Source organism: Macaca thibetana, chromosome 4 (assembly GCF_024542745.1).
Source record: "Macaca thibetana thibetana isolate TM-01 chromosome 4, ASM2454274v1, whole genome shotgun sequence".
NCBI lineage: Eukaryota > Metazoa > Chordata > Mammalia > Primates > Cercopithecidae > Macaca > Macaca thibetana.
In genome coordinates this window covers 68,551,100-68,570,900 of record NC_065581.1, presented here as the reverse complement: position 1 = coordinate 68,570,900, position 19,801 = coordinate 68,551,100, and the positions used below count along the sequence as shown (strand labels likewise).

Genomic DNA, 19,801 nt, shown 5'->3' with positions numbered 1-19,801 from the left:
GGCTTGAGCCACCGCGCCCGGCCCTCAATGAATATTTTTAAATGAATGAAAAATACTTTCTTACAAGCTTTCAGAGAGAAAGAACTAAGTATTTTAAAAGGTAAAATCAGACTGGTATTAATCTCCTCATGCAAAATTGGAAGTTAGATCATGGCAGAACAAAAAGAGAACAAAAACTGTATGCCCCAAAGGTTCCATACACAGTCTTTTCCTGTGAGACAACACTGCCCTATTAGAATGACCGAAAGATAATTGTGCACTTGCTAGTTTTTGAGATCACCCATATATCTGAAGAAAAACCTCTAAGAATGATGCTAACCAAGAAGCAAATGTATCAGGACACAGATCTCAGGATAGAAAAGGATGAGGAAGAAAAGAAAAAATAGTGAGAAATTCCCATTCATCGAGCTTATTTCCAGAATACTAAGGTGACTCAATATCAGGACACTATCAACATTATCACTTACACTAACGAATTAAAGGACAAATGTGTCATAGATGCAGAAAAGTTATCTTTGGTAAAATTCAGCAGCTATTTATTTAAAAACTAAGTAAAATTGTTATATGAAAGCAGAAGTAAAATATGCAAACACCATTTACTAATTACCAGCAGTGAATATCATTCAAAACTGTGTAATACTGAACCCATTAAAATTAAAATTAATTAAAATAAATTAATTAAAATCAATAATCAAGAGACAGTGATGCTATTATTGTCATTATTATTCAATAATGTATTGATTTGGGTAAATCCATTACCACCAAAACATTTATAAATGATATATAATATATATTATATATGTAAGTATTGGATTTCTTTTGCCAGTGATATGAGTGTAGACTGAGAAAACATAAAATTCAATAGTTTAAAAAAATGAAAATAATAAAATTAGGTAAAGTGGGTAGACTAAAAATAGTAGGTGTTCTCCATATTAGTAAAAAAAAAAACGAGAGATACAAATGGAAGGCAATGCTATTCACGGTAGCAACAAAAACTGTAAAATAAATAAAACAATAAAAGCCCTAGATGAAGAAAACCATAAAATGTTATTATAAACAACATCCAAATAAATGAAAAGACAAGCCATGTTCTTCATTGTCATATAACATGGATGTTTGTTCCCCTAAAATTTATTTATAAATGGAATGATTTCCAATCGGAATCCCAACAGGGCTTTGAGGGTCATGGGTAAAGCAACAGAACTAGGGTGTAATCTCAAGGTCTATATGAAAAATTAAATACCAAAGAACAATCAGGAAAACGCAAAAGAAGAATAGTGAGGGAGCATAAGGGTAGTCTGAAATCAAAACAGACTGGAACGAATCAGTGCTGACAGAGAACTAGACATATCGATCAGTGAAACAAGACAGAAACTCCAGAAATAGATCTCCAAATATATGAGAATCTTATATGTGATAAAGATGGTATTTCAAATAATTGGAGAAGTAGGAGTTAAGGTAATAAATGGTGCTGTCACAACAGGCTATCCTTTTTTTCTGGCCTGAAAGGAATGTTAAGAGCTGGAGTGCAGTGGCACTATCTCAACGTAGTACTAAACTAATAAATGTTAGCTTTTTTACTGTTGATGTTGCCATTATGTATCAAGTGAGCTGTGCATGGTAATGCCATAGAACTTCAGGAACATCACATCTTTTACATGTTCCAGTTTAAAACAAAGACTAATCTCACCATGAGTGGATTAATAAAGAGAGTGGAAAGGATTTCTGAAGACTTGTTATACAAACTGCAACCTCTGCCTCCCAGGCTCAAGCAGTTCTCCTGCCTCAGCCTCCCCTGAGTAGCTTGGACTACAGGCACCTCCAGCACGCCCGGCTAATTTTTGTATTTTTAGAGATGGGGTTTCGCCATGTTGCCAGGCTGGTCTCAAACTCCTGACCTGAGGCGATCCGCCTGCCTTGGCCTCCCAAAGTGCTGGGATTATAGGTGTGAGCCACTGCACCCTGCCCGTAATTTTTTAAAATTAGTTAATTTTTTTAATTGACAAATAACTACATAATTAGAATGTACAACATGACATTTTGATATATGTATACACTGTGCAATGGCTAAAGTAAGCTAATTAAGGTATCTATTACCTCACATGCTTTTCTTTTGTGGTGAGAACATTTAAAATCTACTCTGAAATTTTCTTTTTTTTCAACTTTTATTTCAGGTGTACATGTGCAGGTTTGTTCTACAGGTAAATTCAGGTCACAGGGGTTTGTGGTACACATTACTTCATCACCCAGTTACCATGTACTAAGCCTAGTACCCAATTATTATTTTTCCCGAATCTCTCCCTCCTTTCACCCTACACCATCAAGTAGGCCCCAGTGTCTGTTGTTCCCCTCTTTGTGTCCATGTATTCTCATCATTTAGCTCCCATTTATAAGACAGAACATATGGTATTTGATTTTCTCTTCCTGCATTGAGTTTGCTAAGGACAATGGCCTCCAGCTCCATCCATGTTCCTGCAAAGGGCATGATCTCATTCTTTTTTATGGCTGCCGAGTGTTCCATGGTGTACGTGTACCACATTTTCTTTATCTAATCTATCATTGATGGGCGTTTAGGTTGATTCTATGTCTTTCCTATTGTGAATAGTACTGCAGTGAACATTCGTGTTCATGTGTCTCTATGGTAGAATGATTTATATTCCTTTGGGTGTACACCCAGTAATGGGACTTCTGGGTTGAATGGTATTTCTGTTTTTAACTCTGAGGAATTGCCACACTGCTTTCCACAATGGTCAAACCTATTTGTATTCCCAGCAACAGTGTAAAAGTGTTCCCTTTTCTCCACAACCTCACCAGAATCCGTTATTTTTTTCTTTTTTTTTTTTTTTTTTTTTTTTTGGCTTTGAAATACTCATTCTGACTTGTGTGAGATGGGATTTCATTGTGGCTTTGATTTGCATTTCTCTAATGATCAGTGATGCTGAGCTTTTTTCATTTCCTTCTTGGCTGCATGTATGTCTTCTTTGGAAAAGTCTGTTCATATTCCTCTGCCCACTTTTTTATGGGGTTGTTTCTTGCTTGTAAACTTAAGTTACTTATAGATGCTCAATATTAGACCTTTGTCAGGTGCATAGTTTGAAAATATTTTCTCCCATTTTGTAGGTGGTCTGTTTACTCTGTTGATAGTTTCTTTTGCTTTGCAGAAGAACTTAAGTTTAATTAGATACCATTTGTCAATTTTTGCTTCTGTTGTAATTAATTGTTTTTGGTGTCTTCATCATGAAATCTTCACCCAATCCTATGTCCAGAATGGTATGCCTGGGTTATCTTCCAGGGTTTGTATAGTTTTGGGTTTTACATTTAAGTCTTTAATCCATCTTGAGTTGGATTTATGTATACAGTTTCAGGAATGGGTCCAATTAATCTTTTGCATATGGCTAGCCAGTTATCCCAATGCTGTTTATTGGAAAGGGAGTCTTTTCCCCATTACTTGTTTTCATCAGCTTTGTCAAAGATCAGGTGGTTGTAGGTATGTGGCCTTATTTCTGGTCTCTCTATTCCCTTCCATTTGTCTATGTGTCTGTTTTTGTGCCAACACTATGCTGTTTTGTATACCATAGCCCTGTAGTATAGTTTGAAGTTGGGTAACATGATGCCTCCAGCTTTGTTCTTTTTGCTCAGGATTGACTTGGCTATTCAGGCTCTTTTTTAATTCCATATGAATTTTAAAATAGTTTTTTTATAGTTCTGTGAAGAATGTCATCATTAGTTTGAAAGGAATAGCACTGAATCTGTAAATTGCTTTTGGCAATTTACAATTTATTGATTCTTCCTCTCTAAGATCATGGAATATTTTTACATTTGTTTGTGTTATCTCTGATTTCTTTAAGAAGTGTTTTGTAATTCTCACTGTAAAGATCTTTCCTTTCCCTGGTTAGCTGTATTCCTAGGTATTTTATTCTTTTTGTAGCAATTGTGAGTGGAATCATATTCCTGATTTGACTTTTGGCTTGGCTGTTATTTGTGTATACAAATGCTAATAATTTTTGTACGTGGATTTTGTACTCTGAAACTTTGCTGAAGTTGTTTATCAACTGAAGGAGCTTTTGGGCTTAAATGAAAACCTCACTGCTGGGGTTTTCTAGATATAGAATCATGCCTTCTGTAAACGGGTAGTTTGACCTCCTGTTTTCCTAGTTGGAGGCAATCTTGCCTGATTGCCTTTGCCAGAAAATCCAATACTATGTTGAATAGGATTGGTGAGAGAAGGCATGCTTGTCTTGTGTTGGTTTTCAAGGAGAATGCTTCCAGTTTTTGTATGTTCAGTATGATGTTGGTTGTGAGTTTGTCATAGATGGCTCTTATTATTTTGAGGTATGTTCCTTCAACACCTGGTTTATTGAGAGTTTTTAATATGAAGGATGTTGAATTTCATTGAAAGCCTTTTCTGCATCTATTGAGATAATCATGTTATTTTTGTCTTTAGTTTTGTTTATGTGATGAATCACATTTATTGATTTGTGTATGTTGAACCAACCTTGCATTTCAAAGATTAAGCCTACTTGATCATGATGGATTAGATTTTTAATGTGCTGCTGGATTTGGTTAACAAGTATTTTGTTGAAGATTTTTGCATCAATGTTCATAGAAGATATTGGCTTGAATTTTTCTTTTATTGTTTTGTCTTTGCCAGGTTTTAGTATCAGGAAGATGCTGGCCTCATAAAATGAGTTAGGGAGAAGTCCCTCCTCCTCAATTTTTTGGAATAGTTTCAGGTGGAATGGTACCAGTTCTTCTTCATACATCTGGTAGATTTCAACTATGAATCCATCTGGTCCTGGCCTTTTTTTTTTTTTTTTTTTTTTTTGGTTGGTAGGCTATTTATTACTGATTCAATATCAGAGCTTGTTATTGGTCTGTTCATGGAATCAGTCTCTTCATGGTCCATTCTTGGGAGGGCGTATGTGTTCAGGAATGTACCCACCTCTTCTAGATTTCTAGTTTGTGTGCACTGTTTCAACTCAGTGGTAACATCCCCTTTGTCACTTCTAATTGTGTTTATTTGGATCTTCTCTCTTTTCTTCTTTATTAGTCCAGCTAGAGGCTTATCTAATTAATGTTTTCAAAAAACAAACCCCTGAAATTTTTAACATTTTGAATTGATTTTTTGTGTCTCTATTTCCTTCAGTACAGTTCTGATTTTAATTATTTCTTGTCTTCCGCTAGCTTTGGGGTTGATTTATTTTTTATTCTCTAATTCTTTTAGTTGTGATGTTAGATTGTTAATTTATCTTTCAAACTTTTAATGAGGGCATTTAATGTTACAAATTTCCCTCTTAACGTTGCCTTAGCTCTGCCCCACAGATTTTCTTATCTTTGTTTCCCTCTTAACACTGCCTTAGCTATGTCCCAGAGGTCTTGTATCTTTGTTTCATTAGTTTTAAAGAACTTCTTGGTTTCTGCCTTAATTTAATTATTTACCCCAAAGTCACCCAGGAACATGTTGTTTATTTTCCACATAATTTCATGATTTTCAGTGATTTTCTTCATCTTGACTTTTATTTTTATTGCACTGTGGTCTAAGAGTGTGTTTGGTATGATTTTGGTTATTTTGCATTTGCTGAGCATTGTTTTTCTGTCTAATTATGTGGTCATTTTAAGGGTATGCACCATGTGGCAATGAGAAGAATGTATATTTGTTGTTTTGGTGTGGAGAGTTCTGTAGAGGTCTATCAGATTCATTTGGTCCAATGTTGAATTCAGGTCCTGAATATCTTTGTTAATTTTCTGTCTCAATGATCTGTCTACTACTGTCAGTGGAGTGTTGACATCTCCCACTATTATTGTCTGGGAGTGTACATCTCTTTGTAGGCCTCTAAGAACTTGCTTTATATATCTGGGTGCTTCTGTGTTGGGTGCGTATATATTTAGAATAGTTAGTTCTTCTTGCTGAATTGAACCCTTAAACATTATGTAATACTCTTTTTTGTCTTTTTGTATCTTTGTTGGTTTAAAGTCTGTTTTGTCTGAAATTAGGGTTGCAACTCCTGCTTTTTTTTTAATTTCCATTTGCTTAGTAGATTTTTCTCCATCCCTTTATTCTGAGCCTATGGGTATCATTACCTGTGAGATGGGTCTCTTGAAGACAGCATACCATTCAGTCTTGCTTTTTTATCCAGCTTACCACTCTGTGCATTTTATGTGGGCTCTACTCCAGAGAGATGCAGGTCAGCAATTTCTCAGTGCAGCCTGGGATGGGGAATCTGAGCTGTGGGCACAAGCTGGGGGTTCTTTGCCTAGTAACAAGCAAGGGGGGTGGCTGGGACCCTTGAGAGACAAACTGGCATCTTTTTAGGTTAACTGCAGCTTGTTGGAGATATGGATAAGGCATTGAGGTTCTTTGTTACTTTGTTAGTCTGAGGGTAGCAGGTGTAGTACCACTGCAGAGGCAGTGGCAAAGAGGCTTTCTGTTGCCCCGGGGCTCTACCTTTGAGAAAGCCAGAGCTGATGTTACTGAAAGTGCTCAGCCAGTGGGGTGGCATGGCTGCACTGTTAGCATGAGCTTGGGACTCCGTTTGTTGAGGAGCAGGGGGTCAAGGGCTCACTGGGAGGAAATACTTGTCTCCTCTCTATATCGTGACTGTGGTGTGCTGTAACTCAGGTGTAGTCTTCAGGCTCTTTGTTGCTTCCCCAGAATGAGGGCAGCAAGGACAGAACTCCTGCTGTGGCCATGGCAGAGGGGCTGTTAGATTCCTCTGAGAGCTTCCTCCCAGGGAAACTCCAAGCCATTACCAGTGGATATGCTTAGCTGTGGGTGGAGTGACTGTTCTGTGGTTATGAGCCAGGAACCCTGCCTAGTAAAGAGTTGGGGGGAGTGTTGGGGGTTCCCAGGAAAGGGAGACTGGACTCCTCTCCATATGGGGATATATATGGTGTGCTGGAGGTGCCAGTGTAATGACTTGGCCCTTTGTTCCTTCCCCAGCCCAAGGGCTGTTAGGGCAATACCACTGCAACTGAAATAACAGCGGGGTTGTGGGTTGACTCTGAGATTTCCTCCTTGGAGAAATGCTGGACTGCCTCTGACTGTGGTGATCAGGCAGAGGCAGGGTGTTGTGCTGGAGTCCCAGGTTGGGTGGGCCTGCCTAGTGAGAAGTATGGACTGAGATCTGCATAGAGAACAGTCTAGCCACTTTTCTGTGCAGTGGTTGCTCTGTGCTGGGGATCCAGACCTGTCCCCATTGTCCACAAACTCTCTAGAGCCTGGAGACAGCAAGGACAAGGATTGTGAGACAGCAAAGTTGGCAACCCATCCCTTCTGCTGGTAAAGTTGCTACCGGCTCAATAGCCCCAACAGAGGGTGCCTAGAGACCCAGGCCTAGAGGACCCACCCAGTGAGGAGATATGGGATCAGGGACCCACAAAACAAAGAGTCTGGCGACTTTTCCATAGGGCTGCTGCAGTATGCTGGGGGTCCACTCCAGTCCCCAGTCACACTGGATTTTCCAGTACCTAAAGGGATTAACAGTGAAGGCTGCTAAACAGCAAAGATGGTAACCCATCACTCCCTCTGGGAGATTCATCCCAGGGAGGTTTGAAAACCTCCGTCAGCCAGAAAACACTGGCAGGAGTGACTAGAGACCCCTGTCAGAGATTCTGCCCAGTGAAGAGAAACAGGATTTAGGATCTATGTGAATAAGCAGTCCAATCGCTTCTCTGTAGAGCTGCTGGACTGTACCGGGTGACCTCTTCAGTCCCTGGTTTCGTTGGACTTGTTAGAGCCCAAACCAAACAATGGCTAAGGCTGTGAAAATGGCTATCTGTTTTTTAAAATGTGTTGAGGCTTGTTTTAATGGTCAGCATATGCTCTTTTGTATATTGATTTATTTCCCCATTCTTTGGCATACATTTAATACTGGAATATAAAATCCAAAAATAAAGTCCCAAATTATCACATCATGTTGGAAAAATGTGATAAATTCCCTCAATGAGAATACAGATTGTATATGGCAATTTCCACAAATTTAGAAGCTTAAAAACACCCATTTATTATCTCATAGTTTCTGTGATTGGAGTCCAGGTACCAAGCTCACCTGTGTTTTCTCCTTAGAATCTCACAAGATTAAATTAAGTTGTCAGCAGAGCTGTTTCTTCAGGATGCTCTTGGGAAGGCTCTCTTTCTAGGATAATTTAAGTTGGCAGAATTCAGTTCCATGCAATTGAAGAACTGAAATTCCTATTTCCTTGCTTGTCATCAGCTGGGAGTGGTTCTCAGCTTCTAGAGGCTACTCACACACGTCTTCCCACATAAACCCTTTCAAACTCAGCAATGATAGAACAAGTCCCACACACTCTTTGATCTCTCTGACTCCCACTTCTGAGGAAGTCTCTCTTCTGCTTCTAGCCAGGTAGAGTTCTCTGCTTTTAAGGAGCACATACTTAAATTGGGTCACTCAGATAATTCAGAATAATCTCCCTATTTTATGTTTATTTTATAATTTTTTTAATTTTTAATTTTTATGGGTACATAGTAGATGTATATATTTATGGGATGCATGAGATATTTTGATACAGACATGCATACAATATGTAATAATCACATCAGGGTAAATGGAGTATCCATTACCTCAAGCATTCATCATTTCTTTGTGTTATAAACATTTGGATTGTACTCCCTCAGTTATTCTAAAATGTACAACAAATTATTACTAATGGTAGTCACCTTGCTGTCCCATCAAATGCTAGATCTTATTTATTGTATCTAACTATATTTTAGCGCCCATAAACCATCCCCATACACCCACCCACACTACACTTCTCAGCCGCTGGTAACTATCCTTCTATTCTTAACCTCCATGAGCTCAATTGTTTTAATTTTTAGCTCCCACAGATAAGTAAGAACATGTGAAGTTTGTCTTTCTATGCCTGGCTTATTTCATTCAACATAATGAACTCCAGGTCCATCCATGTTGTGGCAAATGACAGGATCACATTCTTTTTTATGACTGAATAGTACTCCATTGTGTGTATGTACCATATATTCTTTATCCATCCATCTGTTGATGGATACTTAGGTTGCTTCCAAATCCTGGCTATTGTGAATAGTGCTTCAATAAACATGGCAATGCAGATATCTCTTAAATATACTGATGTCCTTTCTTTGGGGTATAAACCTAGCAGTGGGAGCATTGGATCATACAGTAGCTCTATTTTTAGTTTTTTGAGAAACCTCCAAACTCTTCTCCACAGTAGCTACAAAATTTACATTTCTACTAACAGTGTATGAGGGTTCCCCTTTCTCCACATCCCTGCCAGCACTCATTCATTATTGCCTGTCTTTGGATAAAAGCCATTTTAAATGGGGTGAGATGATAGCTCATTGTAGTTTTGATTTACATTTCTCTGATGATGAGTGATGTTGAGCACCTTTTCATATAGCTGTTTGTCATTTGCACATCTTCTTTCAAAAAATGTCTAATCAGATCTTTTGTACATTTCTATTTGGATGATTAGATTTTTTTCTATTAAGTTGTTTGAGCTCCTTATATATTCTGGTTATTAATCCATTGTCAGATGAGTAGTTCACATATATTTTCTCCTATTCTGTGGGTAGTCACTTCACTTTGTTGATTGTTTCCCTTGCTATGCAGAAGCTTATTAACTTTATGTGATCCTGTTTACCCATTTTTGTTTTGGTTGCCTGTGTTTTTGGGGTATTACTCAAGAAATCTTTGCCCAGAACAATTTCCTGGAGAGTTTCCCCAATGCTTTCTTGTAGTAGTTTCATGGCTTAAGGTCTTAGATTTAAGTCTAAATTTTCCTTTTGTATATGGCAAGAGATAGGAGTCTAGTTTCATTATTCTGTATAGATATCCAGTTTTCTCAGCATCATTTATATAAGAGACTGTCTTTTCCCCATTGTATGTTCTTGAAACCTTTGTTGAAAATGAGTTCCCTGTAGATGTATGGATTTGTTTCTGGGTTGTCTATTCTGTTCCATTGGTCTATGTGTCTTTTTTTTTTTTATGCCAGTACCATGCTGTTTTGATTACTACAGCTTCATAATATAATTTGAAGTCAGGTAATGTGATTCCTCCAGTTTTGTTCTTTTTGCTTAGGATGACTTTGGCTATTCTGGGTCTTCTGTGGTTTCATATTAATTTTGGGATTATTTTCTCTATTTCTGTGAAGAATGTCATTGGTATTTTGGTAGAGATTACAGTGAATCTGTAGTTTCCTTTGGATGATATGGACATCTTAACAATAGGGATTCCTCCAATCTATGAACATGAACTATCTTTCCATTTTTATGTGTTCTCATCAATTTCTTTTATCGAAGTTTTCTAGTTTCCATTGTAGAGATCTTTCACTTCTTTGGTTAAGTTTATTCTTAGGTATTTTATTCATAGCTATTGTAAATGGGATTATTTTCTTGATTTCTTTTTCAGATTATTCACTGTTGCATATAGCAATTTTATTGATTTTTATATGCAGATTTTGTATCCTGCAACTTTACTGAATATATTTATAAGTTATAATAGTTTTTTGGTGGGATCTTTAGGTTTTTCCAAATATGAGATCATATCATCTGAAAACAAGGATAATTTGAATTCTTCCTTTACCATTTGGATGCCCTTTATTTCGTTCTCTTGTGTGATTGCTCTAGCTAGGACTATCAGTACCATGTTGAATAACAGTGGTGAAAGTGGGCATCCTTGTCTTGTTACAGATCTTAGAGGAAATGCTTTCCATTTTTCCCCATTCAGTATGATACTAACTGTGGATCTATCATATGTGGCTTTTATTATGTTGAGGTACATTCCTTCTATACCCAGGTTTTTGAGGATTTTGTCATGAAGGCTGTGGCCACTACAGCTGGGAATTCGCTGGGTCACACCTGAAGCCAATACAATACTAGATCTTGCCTAAGGCCCATGGTGACTGCTACCATTGATGTTTATTCAAGACCCAAAGGCTCTTTAGTCAGCAGGTGGTGAATTTTGCTAGGACTAAGTCCTTTCCTTCAGGGCAGTGGGTTCCCTTCTGGCCCAGGGTGGCTATAGAAATATTGTCCGAGAGGTATGGCCTGGAATGGGGGCTTCAGGACTCTGCTTAGTGCTTGATTTTACTGTGGCTGAGCTAGTATCCAAGTTGCAAGACAAAGTCCTCTTTACTCTTCCCTTTCTTCCTGGAGCTGTGAGCTGCACTCTCTGGAGTTGGGGGAGGGGTAACACAAGCACTCCCTTGGTCACCCCAGACGGTGTCTTACTGGGTGATGTGCACTCCAACTCCACTGGCTGTGAGCCCAGCACAGCACCAGGACTTGCACAGTCTTTACGGTCTAGACTGATTTCAAGTTTATTAGGACCCCAGAGTGCTTTTAGTCCACGGCAATGGGGCTAACCAGAAATCAGGTTTTGACCACTGGGATCGATGATTCTTTTCTGGCTATGGCTAGTTTAGGTGCTCCTTCCATGAGTGCCAGCCAAATTCTGCCCTGTGTTGTTTTCTGCTGTAATAGGATAATACTGACTTCTAATGCAAAGTCTCATAATCACTTTGTTCTGTCTCCCAGAAAACACACAGATTCTCTCTCCATGCCATGCTGTGCTGCCAGGGAGTGAAAGAGGGGTGGCATAGGCAATTCAAGACTGTCTTTCCTACCCTCTTTAGTGCCCCTTTCCTTGATATGATGTTAAAACCAGGTACTGTGATCGCTCACCTGATTTTTGGTTCTTATGAAGGTGTTGTGTGGATAGCTGTTTGGTTTGGTGTTCCTGTAGTGGGGGATGATTGCTGGAGGGTTATATTTGGCCATCTTGCTCCTCCTCCTCCTTGATAATTTTTTTAAGAGATGGGGTATCACTCTGTCCCCAAGGATAGAGTGCAGTGGCACAATCATAGCTCACTGCAGCCTCGAACTTCTGGGCTCAAGTGATCCTCCCATCTTAGACTCCTGAGTAGTTAGGATTACTAGTGTGAGTATATTGATTTTTAATTAAGCTTCTCATTTTGAAATAATTATAGATTAACATGCAGTTGAAAGAAAAAAAAGATAAGTCACCTACACACTTTACTTAGTTTCCCCCAATGCTAACATCTTATAAAAACTATAGTACAAAATCACAACCAGAATATTGACATTGGTACTATCAAGATGCAGAATATTTCCTTCACCACAAGAATCCCTCATGTTGACCTTTTATATCACACCCACTTGCCCACACTCCCTCCTTGACAACCACTAATCTGTTCTTCATTTCTGTAATTTTGTCATTTCAACAATATTGTATAAATGAAATCATATAAAATATACTCTTGAAAATAATGTGTATTCCTCCTTTATTAGATATAGTGTTATATGAAAAGTATTCGGTTGTGGTAGATAATATTTTTCACATTCTCTATGACCTTAGTAATTTTTTTTGTCTAGTGATTCTATTATCTGTGGGGGGAGAGAGAGAGCTCTTCAGTCATGATGTAGATTTATCTGTTTCTCTTTTAATTCTGTACATTTTGGCTTTATACACTTTGAAGCTATATTAGTAAGCTTATACACATTTAAAATTGTTATGTCTTCCTAATTCATTAATCTTTTAATTATATAAAAATGTCCTTCTTTATCTTTAGTAATGCTCTGTCTTGAAATCCAAAGATTTATCTGATATTAATATAGCCACGCTAACCACCTAATGCTTACTGTTTTCATGGTTTTTTTCCATCCATTTACTTTCAGCCTGTGTCTTTACATTTAAATATACCCATTATAGATACCATATAATTGCATCTTTTTTATTTGTTCCAAAAATCTCTGCCTTTTAATTGATGTGATTAGTCAATTAACATTTAGTATAATTATTGATATGTTTAGGTTTGGTCTGCCATTTTATTATACTTTATTAACTTTTCACATTTCACTTACAGTTAATATTTTGTTACTTCTTATAAAATATAGAAATCTTGCAATCATGTAGATCAATTTAACATATTCCTAGTAATGATATTAAGTTACTAAATGAAATACACCTACATGCATTATAAACCCCAAAAGTCAGTATTCTAATTTTTACTTTAAAAAGTTATATGATTTATAAAGTAGTTAAGAAGCAAAAAGCAGAAACGCAAAAACTCTTTTGCATTTACTCAGATGTTTACCATTTCCAGAGAAAAAGAAGGGATCTTTCCCAACTTTATTAAAAGCTAACATTATTCTAAGTGGTAACAGACTGAACACCTTCCCTATAAGATTAGGATCAAAGCAAGGATTCTACTCTCAACACTTTTCAACATAATGCTATAAGTTCTAGCCAGTGCAGTAGAGCAAAACAGTGAAATAAAAGTCATGCATACCAGAAAGAACAGAATAAAATTGTCCCTGTTTTCAAATGGCATGATTCTTTACATAGAAAATCTGAGAATTTAAAACTCTTGGAACTTATAAATGAATTCAGCAAGATTACATGATACAAGATACTCTTATGAAAATTAACTATATTTCTACACACTAGCAATGAACTGATGGAAAGCAAAATTTAAAGTGCAATACCATTTATGATCACTCAAAAAACTGAAATACTTTGGTATAAATCTAACACAACATGCCCAGGAAATGTAAGCTGAAATGCTGATGTACACAGTGCTGATGAAAGAAATCTTTAGCAATCTATATAAATAGATACACCACGTTTATAAATTGAAAGACTTAGCCAAAAGAACAAAGCTGGAGGCATCACGCTATCTGACTTCAAACTATACTACAAGGCTACAGTAACCAAAACAGCATGGTACTGGTAACAAAACAGAGATATAGACCAATGGAACAGAACAGAGCCCTCAGAAATAATACCACACATCTACAACCATCTGATCTTTGACAAACATGACAAAAACAAGAAATGGGGAAAGGATTCCCTATTCAATAAATGGTGCAGGGAAAACTGGTTAGCCATATGTAGAAAGCTGAAACTGGATCCCTTCCTTACACTTTATACAAAAATTAATTCAAGATAGATTAAAGACTTAAATGTTAGACCTAAAACCATCAAAACCCTAGAAGAAAACTTAGGCAATAGCATTCAGGACGTAGGCATGGGCAAGGACTTCATGTCTAAAACACCCAAAGCAATGGCAACAAAAGCCAAAATTGACAAATGGGATCTAATTAAATTAAAGAACTTCTGCACAGCAAAAGAAACTACCATCAGAGTGAAAAGGCAACCTACAGAATGGGAAAAAGTTTTTGCAATCTACTCATCTGACAAAGGGCTAACATCCAGAATCTACAAAGAACTCAAACAAATTTGCAAGAAAAAAAAACAAACAACCCCATCAAAAAGTGAACAAAGGATATGAACAGACATTCTCAAAAGAAGACATTTATGCAGCCAACAGACACATGAAAAAAATGCTCGTCATCACTGGCCATCAGAGAAACGCAAATCAAAACCACAATGAGATACCATTTCACACCAATTAGAATGGCAATCATTAAAAAGTCAGGAAACAACAGGTGCTGGGGAGGATGTGGAGAAATAGGAACCCTTTTACACTGTTGGTGGGACTGTAAACTAGTTCAACCATTGTGGGAAACAGTATGGCGATTCCTCAAGGATCTAGAACTAGAAATACCATTTGACCCAGCCATCCCATTATTGGGTATATACCTAAAGGATTATAAATCATGCTGCTATAAAGACACATGCACATGTATGTTTATTGTGGCACTATTCACAATAGCAAAGACTTGGAACCAACCCAAATGTCCATCAACGGTAGACTGGATTAAGAAAATGTGGCACATATATACCATGGAATACTATGCAGCCATACAAAAGGATAAGTTCATGTCCTTTGTAGGGACATGGATGCAGCTGGAAGCCATCATTCTGAGCAAACTATCGCAAGGACAGAAAACCAAACAACGCACGTTCTCACTCATAGGTGGGAATTGAACAATTAGATCACTTGGACACAGGAAGGGGAACATCACACACTGGGGCCTGTCATGGAGTGGGGGGACGGGGGAGGGATAGCATTAGGAGATACAACTAATGTAAATGATGAGTTGATGGGTGTAGCACACCAACATGGCACATATGTACATATGTAACTAATCTGCACGTTGTGCACATGTATTCTAGAACTTGAAGTATAATTTTAAAAATTTTTAAATAAAGAAAGACTTAGTAAGTAGGTCAATTCTTCTCAAATTTATACAAGTTTAACATTATTCCAACTGAAGTCCCAGCAAGATCTTCTCTAGATATAGATAAGATTGTTCTAAAATTTATATAGAAACGCAAAAGAACTAGAATAGCGTTTTAAATTTTGAGAAGGAAGAATAAAGTGGGAAGAATCAATCTACCATATTTACTATATAGCCACAGATATCAAGACTGTGTTGTATTTGCAAAGAGATAGACACATAGATCAATGAAATACAATAAAGAACTCAGAAATAAATCCACACAAATATGTCCCACTGATTTTTGACAAAGGTTCCACAGCAATTCAAGAGAGAAAGGGTAGCCTTTTTCAACAAACAGTGCTGGAACAACTGGATATTCACAGGAAAAAAAAAAAAAAAAAACTCAACCTAATTCTCACATCTTACATGAAAATTAACTCAAAATGGATCATGGGTTTATATGTAAAACATAAAACTTTAAGACTTTTAGAAAAGAAAATAGAGGCTGGGCACAGTGGCTCACCCTGCACCACTAAAAATACAAAAAAATTAGCCGGGCATGGTCGCGCATGCCTGTAGTCCCAGCTGCTTGGGAGGCTGAGGCAGGAGAATTGCTTGAACCCAGGAGGAGGAGGTTGTAGTGAACCGAGATCACGCCACTGCACTCCAGCCTGGGCGACAGAGTGAGACTCCATCTCAAAAAAAAAAAAAAAAAAAAAAAAAAAATAGGAGAAAATCTCCTGGATTTAGGGCTAGGTAAGGAGTTGTTACATTTGACACCAAAAGCACAATCTATAAAAGAAAACTTGATAAAATTCATCAAAAGTAAAAATTTTTGGTCTGTGAAAGAGCTGTTAAAGAGAACAAAACAACAAGTTCAGAGCAGTAGAAAGCGTTTGCAAACTACACATCTGACCAAGGACTAATATCTAGCATATATTAAAACTCTCAAACTCAACAGTAAAATAAAAATCCAATTTGAGTATGGGTAAAAGACATAAAGAGACATTTCCACAAAAAGGTGGTAGAAATGGAAAATAAATACATGAAAAGTTGTTATGTCGTTGGTCATTAGGAAAAACCTAGTTGGGGAAAACCTAATAAGGTTATCATTAGAGAAAATCACCATCAGATATCACTATACACCTATCAGAATAACCAAACAAAAAATGATGATAACACCAAATGCTGGCAAGGATGCAGAGAAATTATATCATTTGTATATTCCTGGTGGAGATATATAATACAGCCATTCTGGAAAACAGTTTCTTTAAAAAAAAAACAAAAAACTAAACATATAGTTATATGACCATATGACCCAGCAGTGGCACTCCTGGGCCTTTATCACAAAGAAATGAAAACATGTTAACATAAAAACCTGTGCATGAAACTTTATAGCAGCTCTATTCATTAAAAGCCAAACACTAGAAACAGTCCAGATGTCCTTCAATAGGGTTGGTTAAACAAACTGTGGTACACCCACATGGAACACTACAAAGCAATAAAAAGTAATGATCATTGATAAACACGACCACCTAGATAAATGTCCAGAGAATTATGCTGAGAAAAAAAAAGTCAATTTCAAAAGATTACATACTATTTGATTCCATTTACATGACATTCTTGAAATGACACAATTACAGAAATGGAGAACAAATTAATGGCTGCCAGGAGTAAAGAAGGGAGTGGTGGGCAGGAGGGAAGGGGGTGTGGCTACAAAGGGCTACACTAGGAATCCTCATGGTAAAGGAAATACTCTGCACCTTGATTGCATCGATGTCAATATGCTGGTTCTGATATTGTACTATAGTTTTACAAGATGTCAGCATTAGGGTAAGCTAACAGTATATAAGAAATCTCTATTACTTCTTGCAACTGCAAGTAAACTTATAATTTCTCAAAATTTTAAAATTAATTTAAAAATCAATATACAAAAGATAGGTGTGGAAGATATTGGGTATTTCACAAGTCCTTTAGAGGCACCTACAAGGAATATTTTACTGTATATTCTTGAACATGAGGGATGCATTTTCTTCCAGTTGCACCATCAGATCTAGTTTTCTTATGGCCCAATCAATTCAGACTGTCTTTTGGTGTCCAGGAACACCTGCAATACCTCCAGCAAGGATTTAAAACAGCTCTGGGCCAGCTATCTCTCCCTTTGGGACCTTTATCAGGTCCATTAGAAACACTCACATATTTCTTGTTTTGACAGCCCTGGGACTGCAGACCTCCTAAGGCAAACAAACATTCTCTCTCTCTTTTTCTCTGTTTCTGTCAGGGCATCCAACCAGTCTCTGCCTTATAATTTTTCACACATGAGTTACATACTAGTACCTTTCTCTAACCACAAATGACACCTGTTTTTCAGGTAGGCCCACTTAAGACCTTTTACGACCCAAGGTGAAGGGAAGATCTCACAGCTCTTTTGAAAACATTTTCTCCTCCAATATCCTTTATATTCTCAGCTTAACTGAGAGAACTATGGGTTGCAAAACTAACTTTTTAATGTCGTTTTGAAAATGTTCTTCTTGCTCTGGCCATTCATACAAGGTGTGTCATTTTGTGATAACTCAGTGCCCTAGTCAAAACTTCTAATTTAGCATTCTTCTTCACATGTAATACCTAAACAGGGATTAAAGTTGATAAGAGGACCAGATGCGGTGCCTCATGCCTTTAATCCGAGCACTTTGGGAGGCCAAGGCGGGTGGATCACGAGGTCAGGAGATTGAGACCATCCTGACTGACACAGTGAAACCCCATCTCTACTAAAAACACAAAAGAATTAGCCAGGCATGGTAGCACGTGCCTGTAGTCCCAGCTACTCAGGAGGCTGAGGCAGGAGAATCGCTTAAACCTGGGAGGCGGAGGTTGCAGTGAGCCAAGATTGCGCCACTGCACTCCAGCCTGGGTGACAGAGGGAGACTCCATCTTAAAAAAAGAAAAAAAAAGTTGATAAGAATAAAATGACCCAAAATGCAAAGGATACGAATAAACAATTCACAGAAAAGAATACCTTAAAGGCAAAAATAAAAAAGAAAAGAATTCTAAAATACACTAATAGTGTGATTCACTTTAAACCTATCAGACTGGCAAAAATTCAAAAGTTGATCTTATCAATCACTGATGGGGAGTCAGAGAAAAGGGTATCTGTGCACTGCTGATGATAATGTAAATTTGTATTGCCTCTTTGGAAATCAATCTGGAAACATCCGTTAAAAGCAAAAATATGCATGGAAATAAAAGCTCAATGTGCTAGTTCAAGTCCTCTGAAAAGTGGATGCCAAATCAAGATTAACATGCAAAAGATTTATTGGAGAAAGTGCCTGTGAAGAGTAATGGCAGAGGGAGCAGGAGTAAGTGGAAACTCTATGGACTGTGATCCAGATCTGATACCTGTGCAAGGAGAAAGGGAAGGAAGGATTGGGTAAGAAGAGCCTGAGACTGCAGCACAACTCTGAGAACATTTCGGCTGTGCTGATAAGGAGTGCCCAAGCAGACTGCTCATTAGAGGAGTCCTGCATTGGGAAAGAATGAGACACACTCAGTCGTTGACCAGGGATTACAAATCCTCGTTATGAATGGCCTCGTAATGAATGTCATAGTGATGAACCTAAAGAGCTAAGAGCTAGAGGCTGTCAATCAACTATGCTCACTGCAGTAGGGTCTCTCAAAGAAGATCTAAGTGGCATGAGCACAGAAGCATGAGAGTATGGATACGAGGATATGGTGTTGAGAATTGTTCACGATGGCAAAACAACTAGAAACAAACCAAATACCCAAATTAGGGGAAAGGTTGAGTAAATTAAGTCCTATCCCCACCAAGGATTAATATGTAGTTCATCAAAAAGAGTGAAGTATGCCTTACTCTTAATCGAGAGGAGTTTCTACACATTTATGCTAAGAAAACTAGTGTATGACAGCATCTCATTTATTAAAAATCAAAGACCAATACTATACTTTCAGGGATCCTTTCTTTAATTCATTACTAGAGGTTTCTCTGAATGTGTAGAGCACCAGAAACCACTAGGAGGAAACACAGTGTGCTCTCTCCGGAGTGTGAGGCCAGCCCTTGGTGTTGCTTGGCTGCAACTGCCCTTTACCATTGACAATTGTTCTCTTCCTTAGGAAGAATGAGAGGGAAAGAAGGCAGTCTTTGTGGTTCCCATCAAAAAATAATAATAATAATTTTTTTAAAAATAAAAAACCAAAATACACAGTTATATGAGCTTAACAAAAAGTGCACAAGGCTACAAACCAGGCTGTTGGCCTCTGTTAGGACTTTTATCACAGCCTGTCTACATGACAGTCCCCCCACTAGACCAGGAGCCCCTTGGGGATTGCAACCTAACATGGCACCTGATACTTTGTGCTTAATAAGTACTATTGAATGATTAAATAAATGAATGAATGAACTCAAAGGGAAGTTATAATTAACCAAATGGAACAGAGATAAGAAGCAGACATAGGAATCTTTTATACCTAAGAGATTGTAACTGGCAATTTGCTATGAATATAAAATCATGTATAAGTCTTTTATTATTAAATGACTTCCGTGTATCTTTATTCATTATTTTAATGCAAGTGTTTCATCCGTCTGTTGTTAGTCTACTTTCAAAGCCTAAAAGGAAGTTATCTTTAAGGTACCATAAAATTGTC

At 37.5% G+C, this 19,801-nt stretch overlaps 1 non-coding gene across 1 annotated transcript; it reads left to right on the top strand.

Moving 5' to 3' along the window:
- Positions 1-19,092: 19,092 nt before the first annotated feature.
- LOC126954134 (small nucleolar RNA U3) lies at positions 19,093-19,305 on the top strand. Its single transcript, XR_007725563.1, has one exon. It is a non-coding gene; the product is annotated as a small nucleolar RNA U3 (small nucleolar RNA).
- The last annotated feature ends 496 nt before the right edge of the window (positions 19,306-19,801 follow it).